The sequence below is a fragment of the Anabrus simplex genome, chromosome 2 (assembly GCF_040414725.1).
Source record: "Anabrus simplex isolate iqAnaSimp1 chromosome 2, ASM4041472v1, whole genome shotgun sequence".
NCBI lineage: Eukaryota > Metazoa > Arthropoda > Insecta > Orthoptera > Tettigoniidae > Anabrus > Anabrus simplex.
Window position 1 is genome coordinate 999,231,512 of NC_090266.1, and position 24,727 is coordinate 999,256,238.

The 24,727-nt window shown below is 39.8% G+C and overlaps 1 protein-coding gene across 2 annotated transcripts in view; it reads left to right on the forward strand.

Moving 5' to 3' along the window:
* LOC136864620 (acetyl-coenzyme A transporter 1) overlaps positions 1-24,727 on the forward strand; it is a 498,114-nt gene that overhangs the window by 119,194 nt on the left and 354,193 nt on the right. The window lies entirely within an intron of this gene.

The following is a 24,727-nucleotide window of genomic DNA, read 5'->3' on the forward strand; positions in this document are numbered from 1 at the left end:
GGGCATCAGTAATGAGTGGTGGTAAAGGTGGAGTGCAAGCAAAGATAAAAGCCTACTATCTCAACTTACATTACATCCACTGCTATGCACACCAGCTGAATCTGACAATGGAACATGCTGCTTCGCAGAATCAGTCAGCTAGGGTGTTCTTCGCTCACCTTTCAGCGTTCCCTGTTTTCTTTTCAAGGTTGCCACAACGGATGTCTGCTTTAGAAACTGACAGCTCGAAGAATTCCAACAGGACCAGCGACTAGATGGAATTTCAGGTAGCGCACTGTAAATATGGTGTATGAACAAAGTGATTCCATAAAAGAGTATTTATGTTGGAGAAAACCCCATCCTATAAAACTTGCCTTGAAGCAAACGGGCTTCGTCGTAGCTTAGAAGATGAGAAATTTATCTTTTGGCTATCATTTTTTCATAAATTGATGCCACATGTGGACATTATGTACAACCAGTTGCAGTCAAGAATAGCCGATGCTGTAAAAATAAAATATGCTTTGTTACACTTCATTCAAGTGATAAACAACATAAGGGAATCTGTAAAAAAACATTGCCAGTACTTCTGAAGGAACGTGTGCTTCAGAAAACAAGCGCAGGAAACTATCATGTTGGTGTCCTGACGACAAGGAAGTGTGTGATAGAATAACACGTGAGGCCCTTGATCGCTTCCAAACCTTGGATCATCTGGTAGCAGCAAAATTGTTGGAGTCCACCAACTTTGAATGGTTTTCTAAAATGTTTCTTGAAAAAGAACTTGATGTGACTGTCCAGATCTATAGCATGGTGGAAAAGAAAAGGTTCAGAACAGAGCTGTTGGTTCTGTATTGTAGGCCAGATTTTAAGAATATTGGTGGGGCAGTTCCACTTCTGCAGTTCATAATTTCTAGTAATCTGCAAGGTACATTCTGTCAAATAACTAAGCTTCTGAAGATACTAGTAACAACACCCATGACTACTTCAGAGCCTGAGAGATGTTTCTCATCACTGAAGAGGATCAAGACATTTCTGCAGAACACCATGTTACAAGAAAGACTAAGTTCCCTAGCAATGCTCTTCACTGAGAAGAAAATGGTCTCCAGCATGGAGGGGTTCAACGCTAGGGTGATCGACAAATTCTGTAGCCAGAAGGAGCGACATATTGACTTCATTTATCGCCACTGAGTGAGTTTTTCTATGTGTTTCTAAATATTTTTATTTGGGGGGTGGGGGGTGGAAATGGGTTATAGCACACAACTGATTTTATACACCAGCCGCCACTGGTTAAAGGGTCATCCCGTCCTGACCCTTCCTGCCAGATATGTTGCATGAAATCCTTGAAGCTGATTACTACAGGACTTAAAAATCCATTTGGGTCAAAGTGGAGGATATTGTTGAGAACATCATTATCTTTATAAACATCGTATCACTTTTTACAGAGTAATAACAGAGGAAATTCTACACACGCCTTCTGATCATATGATACCAAAGTACAACTTTGAAAAACCATTTGAGACCCAGATAATAAAAAATGAAGACTGGGATATCAACAAATGGAATACTGAAAAAGAAGATATACCTAGTGTGGTGGACTGATGGCTCAAAGACTGTGGATGGCACAGGAGGAGGGATGAACGGGGGAAGACCTGAGAGATCAATCCAGATGAGCCTGGGCAGACACACTACAGTCTTTCAAGCTGAAATGATAGCTATCACAACGTGTCATGAAAATTTGAAAATGAACTATAGGAATAAGAACATTATCATTTTTACGGACAGCCAAGCGGCCATTAAGGCACTAGAGGCAGTCCGGATAATATCCAGTATTGTCTGGTATTGCCACTCGCTTCTCCTGAAGCTCTCAAAGTACAACATTGTCAAAATAATATGGGTACCAGGGCACACAGGTATAGAAGGAAATGAAAAGGCAGATAAACTGGCCAGGAAAGGGGCAGAAACACATTTTGTAGGCCCAGAACCTGTATGCGGGATTTCCTGTGGACAAGCCCGATACTACATAGGAAAATGGGTACAAAAGGAACAAATGGAAAACTGGAAAAATACTCCAGGATGCAGGCTTGCAAAGGAAATTATAAAAGGACTAAACAAGAAGCATACTAAAGAGCTGTTGAAACTCAGCAGAGAAAATATAAGATGGGTAGTAGGACTGTTGACAGGACACTGCCATCTGAAAAAAAAAAAAAAATACCTACATAGAATTGGAGTAATGTCGGTGCGACGTAAAGCCCCTAGCAAAAAAAAAAAAAAAAAAAAAAAGAATTGGAGTAATAAGAGACAACATATGTAGGAAATGCAATGAAACAAAGGAATCAGCTGAACACATACTTTTCAAATGTGAGGCACTGGGTAGAATCATTCTCAACTCTAGGACTACCAGGTGAAGACAGAGAAAAAATCCAAGAAGACCCAATAAGAACAACCTGCAGCTTTGTGAAGGGAGCGGGTATATCTAGGTGGGAATGAAGGAAAAACTTGGTAGCAAAAGTCTTAGAGGTCAACGCTAATTAGGAACTAATATTTAGATACCCCATGAAGAAGAAGAATAAGAAGATCACTCTTTAACTCTTGTAAATTTGCATTACAATTTATTTGAAACTTGTCTGTGGACATATGCCAAGTCAACACTATGGTCTTTACCATGTCACTAATGTTGTCAGTTACGAGTGTTTAGTTTATCATAAGCTTTCTGGGATGGTGTTCAGCAATTCAGGACTATTGGAACACTATATGTAACATATAAATAATGCACAGTAGAGTTTTCCACCTAATGAATACTAAGTTGTATTTACAGTATTTACTAGTTTGAACCCTACTCGGGGTCATCATCAGCCATATTAAAACATAACATGTTTTTTAGCTGTAAGAGTCTTGTGTTGTTTGAGTCATCAGTCCGTAGACTGGTTTGATGCAGCTCTCCATGCCACCCTATCCTGTGCTAAACTTTTCATTTCTACGTAACTATTGCATCCTACATCTGCTCTAATCTGCTTGTCATATTCATACCTTGGTCTACCCCTACCGTTCTTACCGCCTATACTTCCTTCAAAAACCAACTGAACAAGTCCTGGGTGTCTTAAGATGTGTCCTATCATTCTATCTCTTCTTCTCGTCAAATTTAGCCAAATCTATCTCCTCCCACCAATTCGATTCAGTATCTCTTCATTTGTGATTCGATCTATCCATCTCACCTTCAGCATTCGTCTGTAACACCACATTTCAAAAGCTTCTATTCTCTTTCTTTCTGAGCTAGTTATCATCCATGTTTCACTTCCATACAATGCCACGCTCCACACGAAAGTCTTCAAAAACATCTTTCTAATTCCGATATCAATGTTTGAAGTGAGCAAATTTATTTTCTTAAGAAAGCTCTTCCTTGCTTGTGCTAGTCTGCATTTTATGTCCTCCTTACTTCTGCCATCGTTAGTTATTTTACTACCCAAGTAACAATATTCATCTACTTCCTTTAAGACTTCATTTCCTAATCTAACATTTCCTACATCACCTGCCTTCGTTCGACTGCACTCCATTACTTTTGTTTTGGACTTATTAATTTTCATCTTGTACTCCTTACCCAAGACTTCATCCATACCATTCAGCAACTTCTCGAGACCTTCTGCAGTCTCAGATAAAATAACAATATCATTGGCAAATCTCAAGGTTTTGATTTCCTCTCCGTGGACTGTGATTCCCTTTCCAAATTTCTCTTTGATTTCCTTTATGGCCTGTTCTATGTAAACATTGAAAAGGAGAGGGGACAAACTGCAGCCTTGCCTCACTCCTTTCCGGATTGCTGCTTCTTTTTCAAAGCCCTCGATTCTTATCACTGCAGACTGATTTTTATACAGACTGTAGATAATTCTTCGTTCTCGGTATCTGATCCCTATCATCTTCAGAATCTTAAATAGCTTGGTCCAATCAACATTATCGAATGCCTTTTCTAGATCTACGAATGCCATATACGTGATTCTTGATTCGATCCTCTAAGATCAGACGTAAAGTCAGGATTGCTTCATGTGTTCCTACATTTCTTCTGAAGCCAAATTGATCTTCTCCCAACTCAGCTTCAACTTGTTTTTCCATTCTTCTGTAAATAATACGTGTTAAAATTTTGCAAGCATGAGATACTAAACTAATGGTGCGATAGTTTTCACACCTGTCAGCACCGGCTTTCTTGGGAATAGGTATAACAACATTCTGCCGAAAATCGGATGGGACTTCTCCTGTCTCATACATCTTGCACACTAAATGAAATAACCTTGCCATGCTGGTTTCTCCTAAGGCAGTCAGTAATTCAGAGGGAATGTCAGCAATTCCAGGGGACTTGTTCCTATTTAGGTCACTCACAGCTCTGTCGAACTCTGACCTCAAAATTGGGTCTCCCATTTCATCAACATCAACAGCCTCTTCATGTTCCAGAACCAAATTATCTACATCTTTACCTTGATACAACTGTTGGATATGCTCCTGCCATCTTTCTGCTTTGTCTTCTTTCTCTAGAAGTGGCTTTCCATCTGAGCTCTTAATATTCATACACCTAGATTTCCTTTCTCCACAGGTTTCCTTGATTTTCCTGTACGCAGCATCTACCTTTCCAAGGACCATACAGCCTTCGACATCCTTTCACTTCTTCTTCAGCCATTCTTCCTTAGCTCCCTTGCACTTTCTATCCACTTGATTCTTTAATCGCCTGTATTCTTTTCTGCCCTCTTCATTTCTAGCATTCTTGTATTTTCGTCGTTCATCAATCAGGTCTAGTATCTCCTGAGTTATCCACTGATTCCTAGTTGATCTTTTCTTCCTTCCTAACATTTCTTGAGCAGCCCTACTGACTTCATTTTTCATGACTCTCCACTCTTCCTCTATAGTGTTTCCTTCAGCCTTTTCATTTAGTCCTTGTGCAACATGTTCCTTGAAACAATCCCTCACACTCTTTTCTTCCAACTTGTCTAGATCACATCTTTTTGCATTCTTTCCTTTCTTCAATTTCTTCAACTTCAGATGGCATTTCATGACCAACAAGTTGTGGTCAGAGTCCACGTCTGCTCCTGGGAAAGTTTTGCTATCCAACACCTGGTTTCTGAATCCCTGCCTAATCATAATGTAGTCTATTTGATACCTTCCAGTGTCTCCAGGTCTCGTCCACGTATACAGCCGTCGTTTGTGGTGTTTGAACCAAGTATTGGCAAGGACTAAATTATGATCAATGCAGAATTCAACCAGCCGACTTCCTCTTTCGTTCCTTTGTCCCAATCCAAATTCTCCTACTGTACTACCTTCACGCTTGAGGATCGCGGCCGCTGTCAAGAATTTGGACGCTTCTTCGAGTGCTAGTTTCTGTAGACATCTTGTAGACAGAACTGATGCTGCAGATGTGCCGTATGTGACAGTGTTAAAGGAGTTGATGTTTAGGATGAACCATTATCTGGTGATATATCATTTCAATTTCAGCAATGAAGGCAATGTTGTGAGTGCAGTATCTCATGACTGTTGAGCACAAATCTTTTTGGATTGTCGGTCATACCATCAAAACATCGTTTAAGGATGTACCGTTGTCAGTCCATGCTGATCCGTCAAATATGACTCGTTTTAGTAGTGCCGCTTGAATGCTTGATAACAGCGTGATGAGGTGTATGATATTTTCCTCTTTTAACGGATTCTGCCTGAAGTTCCATCATGTGTCCAAGGGTCTGGTACTCTCTCGTGACGATGATGTTATTTCGACGAAAGTCGTCTTGAGTTTGTAGTTTCCTTGTGGTGTTCTTGAAATGGGCTTCACATTCCTTCTCTTCAGGCGAGTGTGTGACACGATTCACTGCCTTCTGAATTTGTATTTCTAAGTTGAGATCAGATCTGATGAAGAATGATTTGGTTGGTGTCTCATCATCCCTTCATCTATTGAGTTGTGAATATTCTCCGCTGAGAAGCCATCCTAGCTGCATGTTCTGTAGATATGGGTACCGTTCTTGGTTTTTTCTTCAGGGTTTCAGGGGCTGTAAGAAAAAACTGTGCGCCAGTCAGTAAGTTGGTAGCCTGAGGGATGTGAAAGTCAGAATCAGCGAGAGTGACATCCTATGGAATGTCCCAATCCTTGTAATTGATATGTGAGTCGGGGATATTGCCAGTTATTCTAGGAACAACAATACATTGCATCCTCAAGTGATAACACTGATAAACAATGAAATGCTCCTCTAAATAAAACTAAGTGATCCTTATGAATTCAGATGTGCTGATAACAAATATCACATCTGTTTTCCTGTATTACCTAAATTGTTTGCAGAACACCCACATTTATAGTTTATGGTTTCAGGTCTCCTCATCTGGCTTAGCGGTTGGTCCCTAGTAAATGGACAAGACTGTTTTAGCGACCTTGTATGTTTATGACTGGCACTTAGTACAGTATTTTGTTGAGGAAACATATGGCAGTAGAGTAATTTCCTCTTTCTCTGTTGAAATTTGTCCATTTGTTGGTTAGTCAAGTCTTAACTTCCTTTCCGATCACTTCGCGAGTAGCGGTATTTGATGTTTGTGTATGTTTTTTAAAATCGTTAATATAATATTGTGTATAGGGTAAGTTGTATTTTAACAAAATGATAAAAGCATTCATCATAATTGTTTTTATAAGGAAATATATTATAACTCAATTAATGAGTTTGCCATGTCACTTAAATGTGTAAATAACCTGAAATTGTTTTGTTATGTTTGCGGGGAATTTACTCCAAAGTTACAGAGAAATACTAATCACTCCTATAGTGAAAAAGAGCATATATGAGTTGCATTTTGGAAGTAAAGTAGACAAGGGAAAATCTGGGCACCAGGTAAAATTCATTGCTTTTGTTTATGAACTTTACGTGGTTGGCATAATAGAACGCACAAATCAGTGGCCTTCGGAAACACTGTAATTTGGACAGAACAGAAAGATCATACTACGGATTGTTACTTCTTTTTAACAAACTAGTCTAAATCATGGTTCATGGCTGTTTGTTACTGTAGTCACGTCCTAGTTCGTGAACCATGGGCAACGGCTGAGTGGCCTAGTAAGTGGTCCTGAGAGTCGGGATACCAGTTGCTATGGAATGGGAGTGGGCATCTCGGACATATTCTGAGTCGTGGCCCTCCTTGTGCTCAGGCGGCTAGGACTATACAATTTACTGGTGGTCCATAACCCGTTAGAGTAGAGATCCTCACTTGGACTATGTGCAAGTAGGGTAGCATCCTGCTTCATGAATTTACTGAGCTCAGAACATTTTAAGCAGGCCTCGGACCTATGGGAGTAACGGAGTCCCACTCCCATTTGACAGGCGAGGGACTCCTTAGAAACAACTTGGCGAACGAAATGTAATTCGATGGCGATGGGGAGCTACCAATATTAATGGGGCTTATGGAAGAAAGAAAGTAGAACTGGCTGAGTCAGCAAAGAGGATGCATCTGGATGTGCTAGGAGTAAGTGATATTCGGGTAAGGCGAGATAACGAGGAAGAGATATGAGATTATAAAGTGTACTTGACGGGTGTTAGAAAGGGAAGGGCAGAGTCTGGGGTAGGGCTCTTTATCAGGAATACCATTGCACGCAACATAGTTTCTGTTAGGCACCTAAATGAGCGAATGATGTGGGTAGATTTGTCAGTTGGGGGAATTAGGACGAGAATTGTCTCCGTGTATTCACCATGTGAGGGTCCAGAAGAGGATGAAGTTGACAAGTTTTATGAATCATTGAGTGACATCGTGGTCAGGGTCAACAGCAAGGACAGAATAGTGCTAATGGGCGATTTCAATGCGAGAGTTGCGAAGAGAACTGAAGGATACGAAAGGGTGATTGGTAAGTGTGGGGAAGATATGGAAGCTAATGGGAATGGGAAGTGTATGCTGGACTTCTGTGCCAGTATGGGTTTAGCAGTTATGAATACATTCTTCAAGCATAAGGCTATTCACCGCTACACATGGGAGGCTAGGGGTACCAGATCCATAATAGACTATATCTTAACCGACTTTGAATTCAGGAAATCTGTTAGGAATGTATGAGTTTTCCGGGGATTTTTCGATGATACAGACCACTTTATGATATGTAGTGAACTAAGTATCTCTTAGCCTAGGGTAGAGAAAGTGAAATCTGTCTGCAAACGAATAAGGGTAGAAAATCTCCAGGACGAGGAAATTAGACAGAAGTACATGGATATGATTGGTGAGAAATTTTGAACAGTAGACAGTAAGCAGGTTCAGGATATAGAAAGTGAATGGGTGGCATACAGGGATGCTGTAGTAGAAAGAGCAAGGGAATGCCTAGGAACAACTGTGTGTAAAGATGGGAAAAGGCAAACATCTTGGTGGAATGATGAAGTAAGAGCAGCTTGTAAATGTAAAAAGTAGGCTTATCAGAAATGGCTCCAAGCAAGGACCGAGGCAGACAGGGATTTGTACGTAGATGAAAGAAACAGGGCGAAACAAATGTTGTTGAATCCAAAAAGTAGTCGTGGGAAGATTTTGGTAATAACCTGGAAAGGCTAGGTCAAGCAGCAGGGAAACCTTTCTGGACAGTAATAAAGAATCTTAGGAAAGGATGGAAAAAGGAAATGAACAGTGTTTTGAGTAATTCAGGTGAACTCATAATAGATCCCAGGGAATCCTTGGAGAGGTGGAGGGAATATTTTGAACATCTTCTCAATGTAAAAGGAAATCATCCTGGTGGTGTTGCGAACAGCCAAACTCATAGGGAGGAGGAAAATGATGTTGGTGAAATTACGCTTGAGGAAGTGGAAAGGATGGTAAATAAACTCCATTGTCATAAAGCAGATGGAATAGATGATATTAGACCTGAAATGGTGAAGTATAGTGGGAAGGCAGGATGAAATCGCTTCATAGAGTAGTAAAATTAGCATGGAGCATTGGTAAGGTACCTTCAGATTGGACAAAAGCAGTAATTGCACCTATCTATAAGCAAGAGAACAGGAAGGATTGCAACAACTATCGAGGTATCTCGCTGATTAGTATACCAGACAAAGTATTCACTGGCATCTTGGAAGGGAGGGTGCGGTCAATCATTGAGAGGAAGTTGGATGAAAACCAGTGTGGTTTCAGACCACAGAGAGGCTGTCAGGATCAGATTTTTAGTATGCGTCAGGTAATTGAAAAATGCTACGAGAGGAATAGGCAGTTGTGTTTATGTTTCGTAGATCTAGAGAAAGCATACAACAGGGTACCGAGGGAAAAGATGTTTGTCACTGGGGGACTATGGAATTAAAGGTGGATGATTAAAATCAATCAAAGGCATTTATGTTGACAATTGGACTTCAGTGAGAATTGATGGTAGAATGAGTTCTTGGTTCAGGGTACTTACAGGGGTTGGACAAGGCTGTAATCTTTCACCTTTGTTGGATTATCTGCTGAAGGGTATAAAATGGCAGGGAGGGATTCGGTTACGTGGAAATGTAGTAAGCAGTCTGGCCTATGCTGATGACTTGGTCTTAATGGCAGATTGTGCCAAAAGCCTGCAGTTTAATATCTTGGAACTTGAAAATAGGTGCAATGAGTATGGTATGAAAATTATCCTCTCGAAGACTAATTTGATGTCAGTAGGTAAGAAATTCAACAGAATTGAATGTCAGATTGGTGATACAAAGCTAGAACAGGTCGATAATTTCAAGTATTTAGGTTGTGTGTTCTCCCAGGATGGTAATATAGTAAGTGAGATTAAATCAAGGTGTCGTAAAGCTAATGCAGTGGCCTCACAGTTGCGATTAGTAGTATTCTGTAAGAAGGAAGTCAGCTCCCAGACGAAACTATCTTTACATCGGTCTGTTTTCAGACCAACTTTGCTTTACGGGAGCGAAAGCTGGGTGAACTCAGGATATCTTATTCATAAGTTAGAAGTAACAGACATGAAAGTAGGAAGAATGATTGCTGGTACAAACAGGTGGGAACAGTGGCAGGAGGGTACTCGGAATGAGGAGATAAAGGCTAATTTAGGAATGAACTCGATGGATGAAGCTGTATGCATAAACCGGTTTCGGTGGTGGGGTCATGTGAGGCGAATGGAGGAGGATATGTTTCCTAGGAGAATAATGGACTCTGTTATGGAGGGTAAGAGAAGTAGAGGGAGACCAAGACGATGATGGTTAGACTCGGTTTCTAACAATTTAAAGATAAGGGGTATATAACTAAATGAGGCCACAACACTAGTTGCAAATCGAGGATTGTGGCGACATTTAGTAAATTCACAGAGGCTTGCAGACTGAACGCTGAAAGGCATAACAGTCTATAATCATAATGTATGTATGTATGTATGTATGTATGTATGTATGTATGTATGTAGTCTAACCCCTTCAGTCCTGAATTTTTCTGTTTAGAAAGAAACATCATTTCTGACTGGATTTTGAATTTAGGTCATACTGGGGATGTACTTACAAAATTTGGTTGATGAGAGACCTCCCGTTACAAAAATATATCATGTACAGTATACTGTACATTTGGTCTCAAGTGTTGCTGAATCCTAAACTTTTACCTTGGGATGGCAACCTTCTTAGGACAGGATTTGGAGGTATACATTGTTTCTACTGTACTAAATAGTAAGCCATGCATTCCTATAGAACTGAAATTGTCTATTTTTGAGATATTTTCATTGTTTACAGAAAATTACTTACAAATATTCATATTTTGTTCACATGTTACCGACAAAGAAATGCTTCATAACAATTCACATTCATTTCATTGCTTATGAAATGCTTCAAAGCAGTTCCTGTTCCTATTTATACAAAGATGTACTCCACACGTTCTGCAGATAATGTGTGATCGCTGGGTGCAATTAATTTTCTTGCATCGAGTAGATTCTTTATTGCCATCATGCTCTGGTAAGTGATCAACACTATCCTGCACTTCCCTCTATGGTCTCCTCTCAGTTGTTTGTTTTTTATTAGTTGAAGGTGATGTTACAGGGCTTGTAGATAGCCTTCCTCTTTTGGTACACTTGAATTGGTTATCAACCTTCAGAAAAGCTTCAGATACCCGAAGCCTGAAATCTAACAAATCCATTATCTCCTTCTGTGCCAACCCAGCATTTCTAGCATTTTGACTGTACTCCATCACTCAGAGAAAACAAATATATGTGCACTTCAGAAAGACGTGACATACAAGCCAATCAAACCTGAGGAAAGTAATTAAAGTGTTGTTTGGTCATGGGAGCAGAATATCAGGCCTCTGTGTCAGGAAAATATCTTCAACAGAAAGTTCATCATCTCCAGAAGTACCAATAGTATATCCATTGCCACTTGCCTCGGTTGGGCTGCTTACAGATATCATCTCAACATCAGCTCCTGAAATATATCGCAGAATAAAGCTGTATTTTAATAATTATTAGTTAAAAATTTGGGCAACTCAGTTTGCCATAAGAGTACTGGAGTTTCATAATGTGTAATAATACTGAATGTGATAACGTACCAATGCGCTGTATTTTTGGCTGGTTTGTGGTTCATCCTCATCATCACTGGCTAGTTCCTCCACATCAGACACATCTCCATTCTCCAACAACTTCAAAATCATATCAACGTCACTTGGGTTCATTTTCATCCTTGATGTGCCTGAATTTCAACAAAAATATATTTTTAGGGAACTCAGAGAACAAAAACAAAGTTCCTTTTTACATTTCTAAGAGACAATCTAGAGTATACAACACTTAATCTTCTTCTATATTACTAGAAACTACCAGGTATATAAATAAAACTTTGTGAAAGATAATGAACTCAGTCACACTATTTGCAACACTTGAGACCCCATGTACAGTATACTGTACATGCTAATATACATGGATGTTATGAGTCAAGGTATATGAAAGGCTAACTATAATTAGTATGCATATTCTATTCAAACCTTTATCTTTAACCCCCAAACAGAACTTTACCCTAAACAGAATAAAATGTTAAAAATAAAGAATAAAATTTTCCCACTTACCTCCACTATCAGCATGCTTGTCTGCCATGTTTTTTGTTTATCTTCATAATTCACTAATGTGTTGGTAGATGTCACTTCAACCAATTGAGAAACAAAGACAAAGCATAGAAGACTCTAGCAAGATAGAGAACTCCCCTATTCACTAATAATTCTTGGTGCTATAAGCTAATGAATTTGATGTACAGTATACTGTACACCTGGACTGAAAGGGCTAAATTAAAACATTCTATATTTTATCCTGATGTTCCCTCAGCCAAGAAACCTACAAGTCGATGTTTTATATCAATTCTTAAGCCTCCGAAAGAGTAGACAGTGGATGAAACTGAACCAAGCAGTGGTTCTCAGATGATGAACCTGGACCCTCATATTAAAACACCGATCGTATTTTCCTGATCCAAATATACGTCGCTTTATTTCCCAATCTGAACTGAATGATCTGAACAGAGACCTCAATCTTTCTAAAGTTCAAGCGAAATTATTTTAAGTTCTCATCTGCAAGGGTTGAATTTATTACAAGATAGTGTTAGGGCGTAGTATCGGAAACGCCAACAATCATGGACACATTTTTTTCCTGTTAGTAAGTAAACTCCTATCCTCTTCCCAAGGTGGTGCACCTCTTTTCAGACACACCCCCAATGGAGGTGAGTTGCATGTACCATTTCAACCACATACCAGCCCTCCTGCCATTCTTAAATTTCTGGCAGTACCGGGAATCGAACCCAGACCCCCGAGGATGGCAGCTACCGGGTGAGTTGGCTGTGGTCTTTTATCCGGGAGATAGGGGGTTCGAATCCCACTATCGGCATCCCTGAGGATGGTTTTCCATGGTTTCCCATTTTCACACCATGCAAATGCTGGGGCTGTACCTTATTTAAGGCCACGGCTGCTACCTTCCAACTCCTGGGCCTTTCGTATCCCATCGTCGCCATAAGGCCTATCTGTGTCAGTGCGACGTATAGCCACTAGCAAAATAAAAGGATGGCAGTTAATAACATTAACACTTACTCTACGGTGGTGGACTTTCCTGTTAGTAATGAATTTACTTACTTCAATGATATAGAAGGCCTTCTGCAAGAATTTGGAAGGAGACACAACCCAAACCAGTGGAGACTATTTTTAGATTCATCTAAGAATTGTTTAAAAATAGTACTGTTGCATAATGGGAATATATACCCATCAGTACCCTTTGTGTATTCTTTCACCATGAAGGAAACAAATGAAAATATGGATATGGTATTAAAAAATGTTAAATTATGAAATATATGGTTGGCAGATTTGCGGAGACCTCAAAATGATTAGTATACTGTTCGGCACAGTCTGGGTTTACCAAATTTTGTTGCTTTCTTTGCGAATGTGACAGCTGGGCAAAAGATAAAAATTACAACATTGTGGATTGGCTCATATGAAAAAAAACTTAATTCCTGGAGAGATCAATTTTAAGAATCACCCTCTACTTGAGAAAGACAAGATTTTGTTACCACTGTTGCACATAAAGTTAGGGCTGAAGAAAATATTTTGTTAAGGTTTGAGAAAAAAAATATTCTAAACTCAATTATAGTAAGTTAAATAAATGAAGGCATATTTATTGGGTCACAAATTCATGAGGTTATTCACCATGACAACTTTTTGGAATTGCTAACAGAAAAAGAGAAAGCGAATGGTCAGCTTTCAGAAAAGTATGCTGTAATTTTCTTGGAAATGTGAAAGCTGACAACTACAAGTAACTTAAGAATGTGTTATCAGTGCATGGAATGCAATATGTCCTTAAAAATTCACTTTTTACATTCGCATTTGAACTTCCCTTCCCCCTCCCTTTAACTTGGATGTGGTTAATGGTGAATGCGACGAGAAATTTCACCAGGATATTTGTCATTGAGAAACGATATCCAGGAAAATTTGTACAGAACATGTTAGCAGACTACTGTTGGAACCTCAAGGAAGAGGTTTCTGGTGGCAGTTTCTAACAGAAGCATTTAAGAAAGAAATTTTGAAAATGTTAGTAAAAATGTGTTTTTTTTCCCTTTTATTGCATGAAATATTTTTATTGAACAGTCCTAAGTATCTCTTTATTTTTTATATTTCATAGTTATTCTCTTCAATATTTAAATCTTATTTCATGAGCAAACAAACAAAAATAATTTCAAATTTCAATGTATTATTACAAAGGGAATCAGTTTTTTATTAAAAATTAAAACATGAAAATCTGGGAAAAACAATGGGTGATACAGCCTTTCTACTTTCATATTTGGATTCATCTGGGTCGAGTTTTAAATAATCACCTATTTTAGTTCGAAGGAGCATAAGCTACAGTAGAATTGGAGTCTGAAATGCCAATATTTCTAATAGCGACCTTGGCTTCTCCTTTAACTGAGGGTAATGTATGATGAAACTTCTCAACATTTGACAGATCATTGTTATCAACAATCAGGTTCTGAAAAGTGTGCCTGAAGTGATGCCAAGTTGTTAATGCACCATCAAATGAAGGAAGCTTAATTTCTGGCAAGTTTAGTTGCCTTCCTACATCATTGGATGAAAGGGAATGTACTTTGTCAGCTAAATGTGTCTTGGAAATTATAGCCTTCCTGAGGAGGTTAGCTTCCAGAAGGTCGCTAATATTTTCAAATTCCTTGTGGTACCAATATGGTTAGTCCGTTATTGGACATTATAAATTTTCCAACTAACTAATTCCTAGTTGCCAGTGTTTCGCCCCAGTTTGCTAAGTTTGGCCCATCAGGTGGTAAATAGCACATCCACCAAGACGCATGGCTATCAAATGAAGGGAGCTTAATTTCTGGCAATTTTAGTTGCCTTCCTACATCATTGGATGAAAGGGAATGTACTTTGTCAGCTAAATGTGAGTCTTGGAAATTATAGCCTTCCTGAGGTTAGCTTCCAGAAGGTCGCTAATATTTTCGAATTCCTTGTGGTACCAATATGGTTAGTCCGTTATTGGACATTATAAATTTTCCAACTAACTCATTCCTAGTTGCCAGTGTTTCGCCCCAGTTTGCTAAGTTGGGCCCATCAGGTGGTAAATAGCACATCCACCAAGACGCATGGCTAGTGCATACTGTGGAGGCCACAGCGTAGGCTACCTGATGCCACCAGCAGTGCCAATGAAATATAAGAGACTTTGTCTCATTTTCAGTGGCCTCCACGGTATGCACTAGCCATGCGTCTTGGTAGGTGTGCTATCTACCAACTGATGAACCCAATTTAGCACACTGGGACAAAACGCTGGCAACCAGGAATGAGTGAGCTGGAAAATTTATAATGTCCAATAACGGACCAACTGTATTGGTATTATAAATTTACTCATTCGGGACAAATATTTCAGATTCCCTATGGGAATCAACATCTATATCACTCCTTGTGGTAATCGATATGTGAATTGATATTTTTGTTATCATTTAGCTCAAGTTCAGTTTGAAATCTTCCTTAATGGGAAGGGATCCTATTCATTTTTCCTTCAATAAAAGTTCCATCTACAGAGTCAAGTTCAGAGCTCACAAAGCTTTGTATGCATGTTAACCCCCTCTGTGACTGGGAACATTTGAGTGCTGCTTCACCCAGTCGACAGAAGTGATTCAGATGTGACCATTAAGAGAATTCAGCTATCCCTTTAAAATTCAGTATTATAACAGTTTAGTTTAGATTATTTTCAAATGTTTAAAGTAGAGACTCAAAAGAATTTAGTTTACATTCATTAACTTTATAATGTGGTTATGGAGAAGAGACCTTCCACATTTTGTACGAAATGAAAGTGACGATCTTGTATTTGCATGGGTTGTTTCACAATGCAGTGATGTACTGTGGTGATATTTGATATGTCATCTACGGAAAAGTATACAATAGAATAAACAGATAATTCCAGGAATACGTATAAAGAAGTGTTGAAGCATATAATTATTTCTAGGTCTTCACCAGAGGGGGATCCGTGGACGTGCAGAAAAATTTTAAAAAATGTTTCAGCGAGTATTAAATTTACTTAATGACAATGATTAGTGTGTGTTTGAAATGGAACAAGAATTTTATTTATATTTTTAAAGAGAGAACAACATTAAGAACTGTGATACATAAACGATTGAGCAATTGACCTCACTGGGAGTATAAATGTAATCAAACAATGGCTTACAACAAGTAATGATCAAAAGGCTAGCACATCCTTAAAGAAAATTACAATTTAAACCTTTAACAAAATAGAATAACAAGACTAGATACCTGAAAACACAAAAGCTCAATAAGTAGAAGAGTAACCTTTCCTTCTTCAAATATAGAAAAGAACTGACAATTTAAATACTCACAGTATATAAACAATGGAGAATTAGGAAAAAATACAGCAGGATCTGAACACATTCAAGAGAGAAATATCACACTGTTTATAAGAGCAGCCATGATACAACAGTCCAGCCAACTTGACCACATGAAATACATATCTTCGAACAGTTCAAAAAGAAAAAGAGGAAGAGCGGACCTCACTAGGTTCGACGCATCGGCACGACAGGCCAAGTCCAGAGTTCTATACAGTGCTTCTTGGTTGAAGGCACAAATCGAAGATTAAAAGGGGCGGGGATATGAGGACAAATAAAGAAGAGCAGAAAATTTTAGTACTCCATGGATTAGGTCCCCAGGATCATTTAGCACTTCAGAAAAGGCCACAATGTAGATACAAACTTCATAAGAAAAAACTGAACTGGGAAGAACCTGCTTACCCAGAAAGTTGAAAGGTCTCTCCCCCCTACCTGGGTCATAGATGAATCTTGAGGTGGAATGAAGTAAAGAGCCATCATGCAGACGGACTCGAAATAGGTTCCAGTCCTGAGCTGATCTGATGCATACTGACGAAGAGGGAAATGATGGCCGAGAATTTATAGTTGGCAGAGTGTGATGTAAACAGACGTAATGGTAGGGGAGAGAGGGGAAAGAGACTGGAAAGTTCCTGAATATAGAAGAAGTTGGAGACACGTGTAGCGTAAGTTGAGATGTAGAGATCCGGGAAAGAAAGTAATGTTAGAAACGTGTGCCATGGTATATTGGTGGTGGATGGTAAGAGAACATTACAGCAGTGAAAAGTAGGGTAATTGTTGTGTCGGAAACTTTGAGCAGAAGATCCGGGAACAATACTTCAGAGATTCATTTAGCACAGATCCCAGGTTAATGGAACGATTAATTCATGAGAAAGAGGGTGTGTACTTTAGCGGGTTTTTGCCGTCCATTACTTGGCCGCATGCATCATGCCCTCCCTTCCTTATGTTATGCGTCCACTTTCGCTTTGCTTAATTCAGTCTGGTGTAGTGCTGTTATTGTCTGATTTATTAAAACTTAATTTCTTCTCTTTCATTTAAACTGCACTGTGCCATCCTTCTGCACTATGCAATATCATATTTCGAAATGACACTAAGTCAAGTAATAACGATTTGTAAGAGGTTTCAAGGCATTGAAAGAATTATAGGAATTCTCACCAGATGATGTCAACATTCATATCAGTGAAGAGATGGCGATTTATACTATCAATCTACATAAGTCAACATCCTATAATGAAACATACATCCGCTAGAATGCAGCAGAAATTGAAGCCTGTATGAGGAGCATTGAATCAAAATGCCCTTAGTCCATAATAAATTGCTTTTCAGGGGAGATAAAAAACGAATATCTCCCGAACTTGCTGGAATTTAAAAACTTGAAATAACTAGTTGTAGTGTGAGGTTCATACACCTACATAATAGAGATCAGAAAATCAGTTTTTGCTCAACACTGCGGTTGTTGGAAATAATATTTTGGATTCATTGCATTTTGAACCATTCACACTGATATTTTAAATTATTTTGTGCATAAAGAAAAATATTTCCATTATACTTTATTTGAAAATTTCAATGCAATACAATGAAAGAGGTTATTTTAGCTATTTAAGAACAAATTTAGGTTCCAAGTTTTTCATTCATCACTTCTAATCTGAAAATGATGCAAATTTTTTCATAGTGTAAATTATTTGGGATTAAAATTACACATTAGAAGTTGAATTGACTTATAACACTTCAGATTTATATGAACCTTGAATCCAATTTTGTTTTATACATTTTAAACAATACCAATACCATCTTCTTCTACCAAACAGTCTAATTTTATGTTGTTTTCATTGTCGAATCCAGGCTCTTCATCTAAGACTTTCACATAGAATTGCAGCTGAGCCTTACTTCTCCACTTATCCCCAAACCTTTTCTTTATAAACTGTCAGTATCTGCTATCTTTGCATCATTGACCCTACCTTCCAGGGTAAGGACTGGAGCTTCGCTATGCTTTCAAACTTACTGCCCTATTTCAAAGGACACATAAACAGTTTTGAGGGATTATCATAATTTGTTGTATACAAGGAACTTGATATACCAGACACAACATAAAAGTTTATTAATTGGAAATTTTCATACAGTATGTACACAAAAAGAATGAAACTTCTCTTGATGATTAATGTGCTGCACATGTTCAATGATAACATAAATTAGTAGACTGAGGGTCTGAAAACTATTTACATCTATACACCTTACTATCTATATGTACATTGAGTTCTATCTTGCTAACATAGGCTGCTCGGATGAATGAATGTCCGTGATAGTTGAAGACTTTTGGTACTTGGTAGAATAACAAGTGTAACTTGTAAAAATGTCCGTAGTAGCAGAATGCTAGTTACGAGTTGTAGAACTTGCAAGGAACTTGCGGTAAAGTTCATGAATAGCAGAATGCTTGGATTGAAGTTGGAGAACTTGCAGGGAACTTGTGTTAAAGTTCATGAGTAGCAGAATGCTAGGACAGGATGCACGACGGCGATACGGGAGGCAGGATGCATGAGGCAATGTCCTGAGGTGAAACCTCCTGGCCAGAGTTAGTCCACCTATTCAGAACACTTATTTAAGAGGGTACCTCCGTGTCTGACATGTGGTGTAGTCTGGTCGTTGGACACTGTAGGAGTGCCTGGAGAGGCAGAAACGTCGCTCAGTTTATAGCGCTGGCTGACGTCACAGACGATTACGTCAGCGCACTGCAGTCCACCTCATGGTCTCTCGAAACGTCGATGATGGGCGGGCTGCGCAGCTTGCAGGCGGCGGAGGACACACACAACACCCTCCCCTCCTAATTACGCCGGTACGGCGCGAAGCGGCAACGGCAGCGATGCTGGGCTGGAGAGTCGGTCGTGTTTGTTGTGTTGTCCAGAGCCTGGTCTGGGCGTAGGAGCGTAGAATTGTCCTGAAAAGAACCCATGTTGATTAGATGGTCCAGAGCTCGTTCTGCAATGGATTTCTGAGGTGTGACAAGGGAATCAACAGAAGGAGATGGACGATAGCGCAGGCGGATCTGGTCCTGGTCTGGTCCGGACATACACTTTGTCGGCGGCATTGAACTTTGGTTGCGAGCGCTGTGGCTGGGCAGGAAGATGCTGCAACAAAGAAAGCAAAGTTCGATGAGGGTGTCCATGGAGCTTGTGAGCTGGAGTGAGGTTGTCGGTACCAGGCATAGTCCTATATCTTCCTAGAAGTTGTAACAATGCCTGATCCTTCGTTAAACCTGAAGATACGGCTTTCTTCATGTTTTTCTTGAAAGTCTGGACAAAACGGTCAGCTTCACCATTAGATTGTGGGTGAAAAGGCGGTGCCAGAATATGCTGAATGCCATTATGAGTACAGGAGTTCTGGAAGTTAGTGGCAGTAAATTGAGGTCCATTGTCTGAAATGAGCACTTGAGGTAAACATTCAGTAGTAAAAATCTCCTGAAGTGTGCGAATGGTAGCTTCTGTAGTAGTGGAATGCTTTTCTACGACGTAAGGAAAGTTCGATAGAGAATCTATCACTATGAGCCACATAGAGTTGAGAAAAGGTCCAGCGAAGTCTATGTGTACTCTTTCCCAAGGAGAAGTAGCAGGAGGCCATGGAGCGAGGTCTGACGACGGTGCGTTCTGATGCAGTTGACAAGGTTCACAGTGGCGGGCGAGTTTCTCAATGTCGGCGTCAATACCGGGCCAATAACAGTGTTGACGGGCGAGTTGCTTGGTGTGTGATATTCCCCAATGACCTTCATGTAACAAGTCGAGAAGTTGTTTGCGCAGGCTAAGTGGGATAACCACTCGGAATAGGGTGCCTCTTTCTAGTAGGATTACTCCGGAACGAACCGTGAGACGATGCTGAAGACGATGATAAGCTGCAAGGCTGGTAGGAAGCTTGTGTTGAAGAGGCCAACCGTTGCGGATATAGGTACGAACTGTAGCTAGTGTACTATCCTTATCAGTCGCTTTGGCGATGCAAGTAGCGTCAATGGGAAAACTGGAGACTGTCTTCAAGCTCAATGTCTAACTGAAGACATTCAGATTCTTGAGAATCGAAAGTAGTATCAGGACCTACGGGGAAGCGAGAGAGAGCAGCAGCATTACAATGCTGGGATGTGCCTACGATAGGCAATCTGATAGGAATAGTCAGAAAGAAATATTGACCATCTCTGAAGTTTCTGTAGAGAATGTTCAGGGATCTTATTACCAGGATGGAATAAGTGAACAAGAGGCTTGTGATCAGTGATTATGAGGAAATGGTTGCCATATAGATACTCGTTGAAACGGCGAATACCAAAGATAATAGCTAAGGCTTCTTTCTCTATTTGAGAGTAGTGACGTTGATGTTCGTTGAGTGTCTTGGAAGCGAAGGCTATAGGACGTTCTTGTCCGTGGCGATCCTTCTGGGAGAGAACGGCGCCGAATCCATAATCAGATGCGTCCGTGGCGAGAGTAAGGAGCTTACTGGGCTGAAAATTAGTAAGCTTGACAGCGTGGAAAAGGGCCTTGTTAATGGTCTGCCAGGCATGTTGACATTGCTGAGACCAATAAAATTTAGCATCTTTCTTGCGTAAGGCGTTCAGAGGAGCTGCTACTGAAGCAAAGTGTGGAATGAACTTATTGTAATAGTTCGCTTTTCCGATGAAGGATTGTAGCTGTTTGATGTTCTGCGGTGCGGGCATGTTGATAATGGCAGAGACGTTCTGTTCGCTAGGTCGAATGCCATTCTTATCAATGATATGACCTAAGTATTGAACTTGGGGTTGAAAGAATGTGCACTTAGCGAGATTAGCACGTAGGCCATTTTCTTTCAATTTGATGAGGAGCAGGCGCAGATTATTCAGGTGATCTTGATGATCTTTGCCGGTCACAAGAATGTCATCAAGGTAATTAGCACAACCGGGAATGGAGGCGGTAAGCTGTGCTAAATATCGCTGGAAAATCGCAGCGGAGGAAGAGACACCGAAAGGTAGGCGCTGGAGCTGTAGAAGTCCAAGAGGGGTATTCAGTGTGAGGCACTGTTTGGATTCTTCGTCTAAAAGTAGCTGTAGATAAGCTTCTTTGAGATCCACTTTAAAGAAGAACTGTCCACCGGCTAAACAGCAAAATAAGTCTTCAGGACGGGGAATCGGAAAAACGTCGGTTTCAATCTGAGAGTTGATCGTAGAGCGAAAATCACCACAAATGCGGATATTGCCATTAGCTTTTTTAACTACGACGAGCGGCGTGGCCCATTTACTGGAATTAACTGGAGCCACGATACCGGCTGCTAGCCATCTCTGTAATTCTTGCGTAACTTGATCCTGAAGTGCAAGTGGGACGGGATGTGCTTTGAAAAAGCGGGGCTTGGTTCCTGATTTAAGCTGGATATGAGCTGTGTAGTCTTTGGCTGTGCCTAAGGTAGAGTCGAAAACTTCTGGAAATTGCTCTAGGAGATCCGTGACATCAGAGGTAGGCTGTAAGGCAGAGACTACATTGACGTCATGTACTTGAAAGCCGAATAAATTGAAAAGATCCATGCCTAGAATGTTGGATGCAGTGTAGTTATTGACAACCAGTCATGTAATCTCTTTATGAATATCTTTATATCTTGCTGGAACCGTGATTTTTCCTTTAATATCAATTTTCTTCTTGTTAAAAGTAACAAGCTGGACATCAGCAGGAGAGAAAGACGGCAATCCTAAGCTGTGATATGTAGCAAGATTGATGATGGAGACAGGCGATCCAGTATCTAATTGAAAATCAGTACAGTGATCTGGGAAAGCGATCGGAATGATGATCTTACTAGAATTTCTGGTAGGAAGAATGAGGTTGATTTGATCAACTTCCATGTCCTGTCGTGTCTTCTGAATAGTTTTCTTCACAGGATGAGTACGGGCAGGGCGGGGCGAACTGTGACAGACAGTTTTGATGTGCCCTATTTTATGACAGTGATCACAGGTGGACTTGAAGAAGCGGCAGTCACGGCATTCGTGATGCTTAAAACATCCCCTGCAGGAAGACAGGAGCTGAGGAGTTTTCTGAGGAATGCGTGTCTTCGTAGAAGAGCGAGAATGGACCTGTCGGGAATGCTTCGAAGGGAGCGAGCTGACCTGGCGGTTCGAAGGAACAGAATGCTTGCTGGCCGTCTGAGATACGTGAGCGACTTCATGTTTGGTAGCTATTTCAGCTGCAGTCTTAGTAGTCATTTCATAGACTGTGGCAATACGCTGTACTTCTTCTAAAGAAGGGTTACCACTCTTGACAGCATCGAAACGAACTTTGTCTTGGGGAGTATGGAGAATAATGTCAAGATGAAACACAACTGAACCATAGGTGGTGAATTCAAAAGATGAGTGACAAGCTATTCCAGTGTTGAGTACGTACAGTAAATGAATTCCTTAGCCAGTTGAAGGAAATAGTCAACAGTTAATCCCAAAAAACAAAGGGACTGGGAAACAAGGAATATTATTTTATCATAAATAATACATGGGCTTGCATCACAGACTCTGTAAAATGTACAAGATAGTTAAAATATTGCTGAACAATCCACTGGAAGATTGGAAATGTTCTGTTTAAGGGCATATTTTGGCTTCTGTGTTCTGTATTTGATAGTTTCCGCTTAATCCAGGATGATTTGCATTATATTTTATGTTAAAGGCACGTTTCTGCTTAATAAGGTGACCATATAAGTCAAGTTTGACTGTACAGTATATATAAAAAATTTATGGTTTGATGAAAACAATGGGTAAAACTTCAGGTATGGATTCTTCATGCGTAGAGAAGGAAAGGTTATCTCAACATGAATCTTGAAATGCTTGGTTGTTACATTATGGGTTGCAAGTGCACAAGATTATCTTTATTTTAGGTCTGGTATCCTTAAGCAGATGTTGCGATAATCAAGCCTACGTCATTCCCCTTACACTGTGTATTACACATTACAAAAAACATATAACACATGTCTCCGCACATTTTCCAGCGGTCGAAGATTCTGGAGTGCACACTGATCCTACTTGCAAGCCTTAATAATGTGGCAACCAAGCATTTCCGGAATCATGTTGATATAACCATTTTGTCTTCTCTGGATGTGAGGAATCCATACCTGAAGTTTTGTCCACATGTTTCATTACTTCTTGTATTTAAATGCAAATTTTAATGTAAGGCACCAGTATCTCTTTACTTCCTTAAAGTACATTATGAATTATAATGGTAACTGGTTCGACTTATATTGCTACTATCTGTTAAACATGACAAAATTAAACCAACCCCATGGTGTGATAGTCCTGATGGGCGTTGGCTTACCAAGCAACCACTGCTCAAATCAAACGCCTGCAGATGACGAGGTGCCACATGGTCAGCACTACGAATCCTCTCGGCCGTTATTCTTGGCTTTCTAGACTGGGGCCGCTACATCACCATTATTTAAAGTTAAGAACTTCATTTTGGTCCGTATTGAATTTAGATTTACACTATAAATTGAGGATAGTTATGTCCACCTTTTCAATACAAAAACAATGTGAGTCTGCTTTCTGCCTTTCCGGTAGACAGTTCCTCATCAGCTTCTTTCTCGACAACACAGTGCTAAGGGTCCGTCTTGGATCGAGATATTTCTAGAACCTCAAAGACCTTGAATGTAATGGTCCAAGAAATTTTGGTTCACCAGTCCACTTCTATCAAGTTGATCTACATTTTATGAACATTAGCATAAATGACGGAATATTATATTACGAACATTGCTCAACGACATTACATTACGAAATAAGAAATTTATTCAATCCAAAATCCACCTAAAATAGAGTGAACCTGCAATCGATTCTAAGAGGAACTGCTTTGCTCACTATATATCTTCACTGAAAAAGGGACCTCTACAATATTAATGTTTTTAAAGTTTAAAATATCAGCCGAATTTGTCATTTTATTCGACTTGTTATTAAATAACCAAACTATATTAACGCAAGTTATAGAATTACTACAGACTTATAATGTAACTTATCTCCATACCTAGTACAAATAGGTCACTGTTTCCCATCTGACAGTAGGCGATTTCATTTTAATGCATGTCAATTTAGCACTATCGACCAAACAAATGCACTTTTATCTTTAACGCCTAGTAGTTATAAAAGTTTTTAAAGATTGAAAATTGTTATCTGGATGCTCTTTTAACACTTTGTAATATTTAGGAAAACTGACAAAAAGCTTTAACTTTAGTCAAATAATTGTATAAAGTGTCCGACTCGTTGGCTGAACGGTCAGCGTACTGGCCTTCGGTTCAGAGGGTCCCGGGTTCGATTCCCGGCCGGGTCGGGGATTTTAACCTTAATTGGTTAATTCCAACGGCACGGGGGCTGGGTGTATGTGTTGTCTTCATCATCGTTTCATCCTCATCACGACGCGCAGGTTGCCTACGGGAGTCAAATAGAAAGACCTGCACCTGGCGAGCCGAACCCGTCCTGGGATATCCCGGCACTAAAAGCCATACGACATTTCATTTCATTGTAT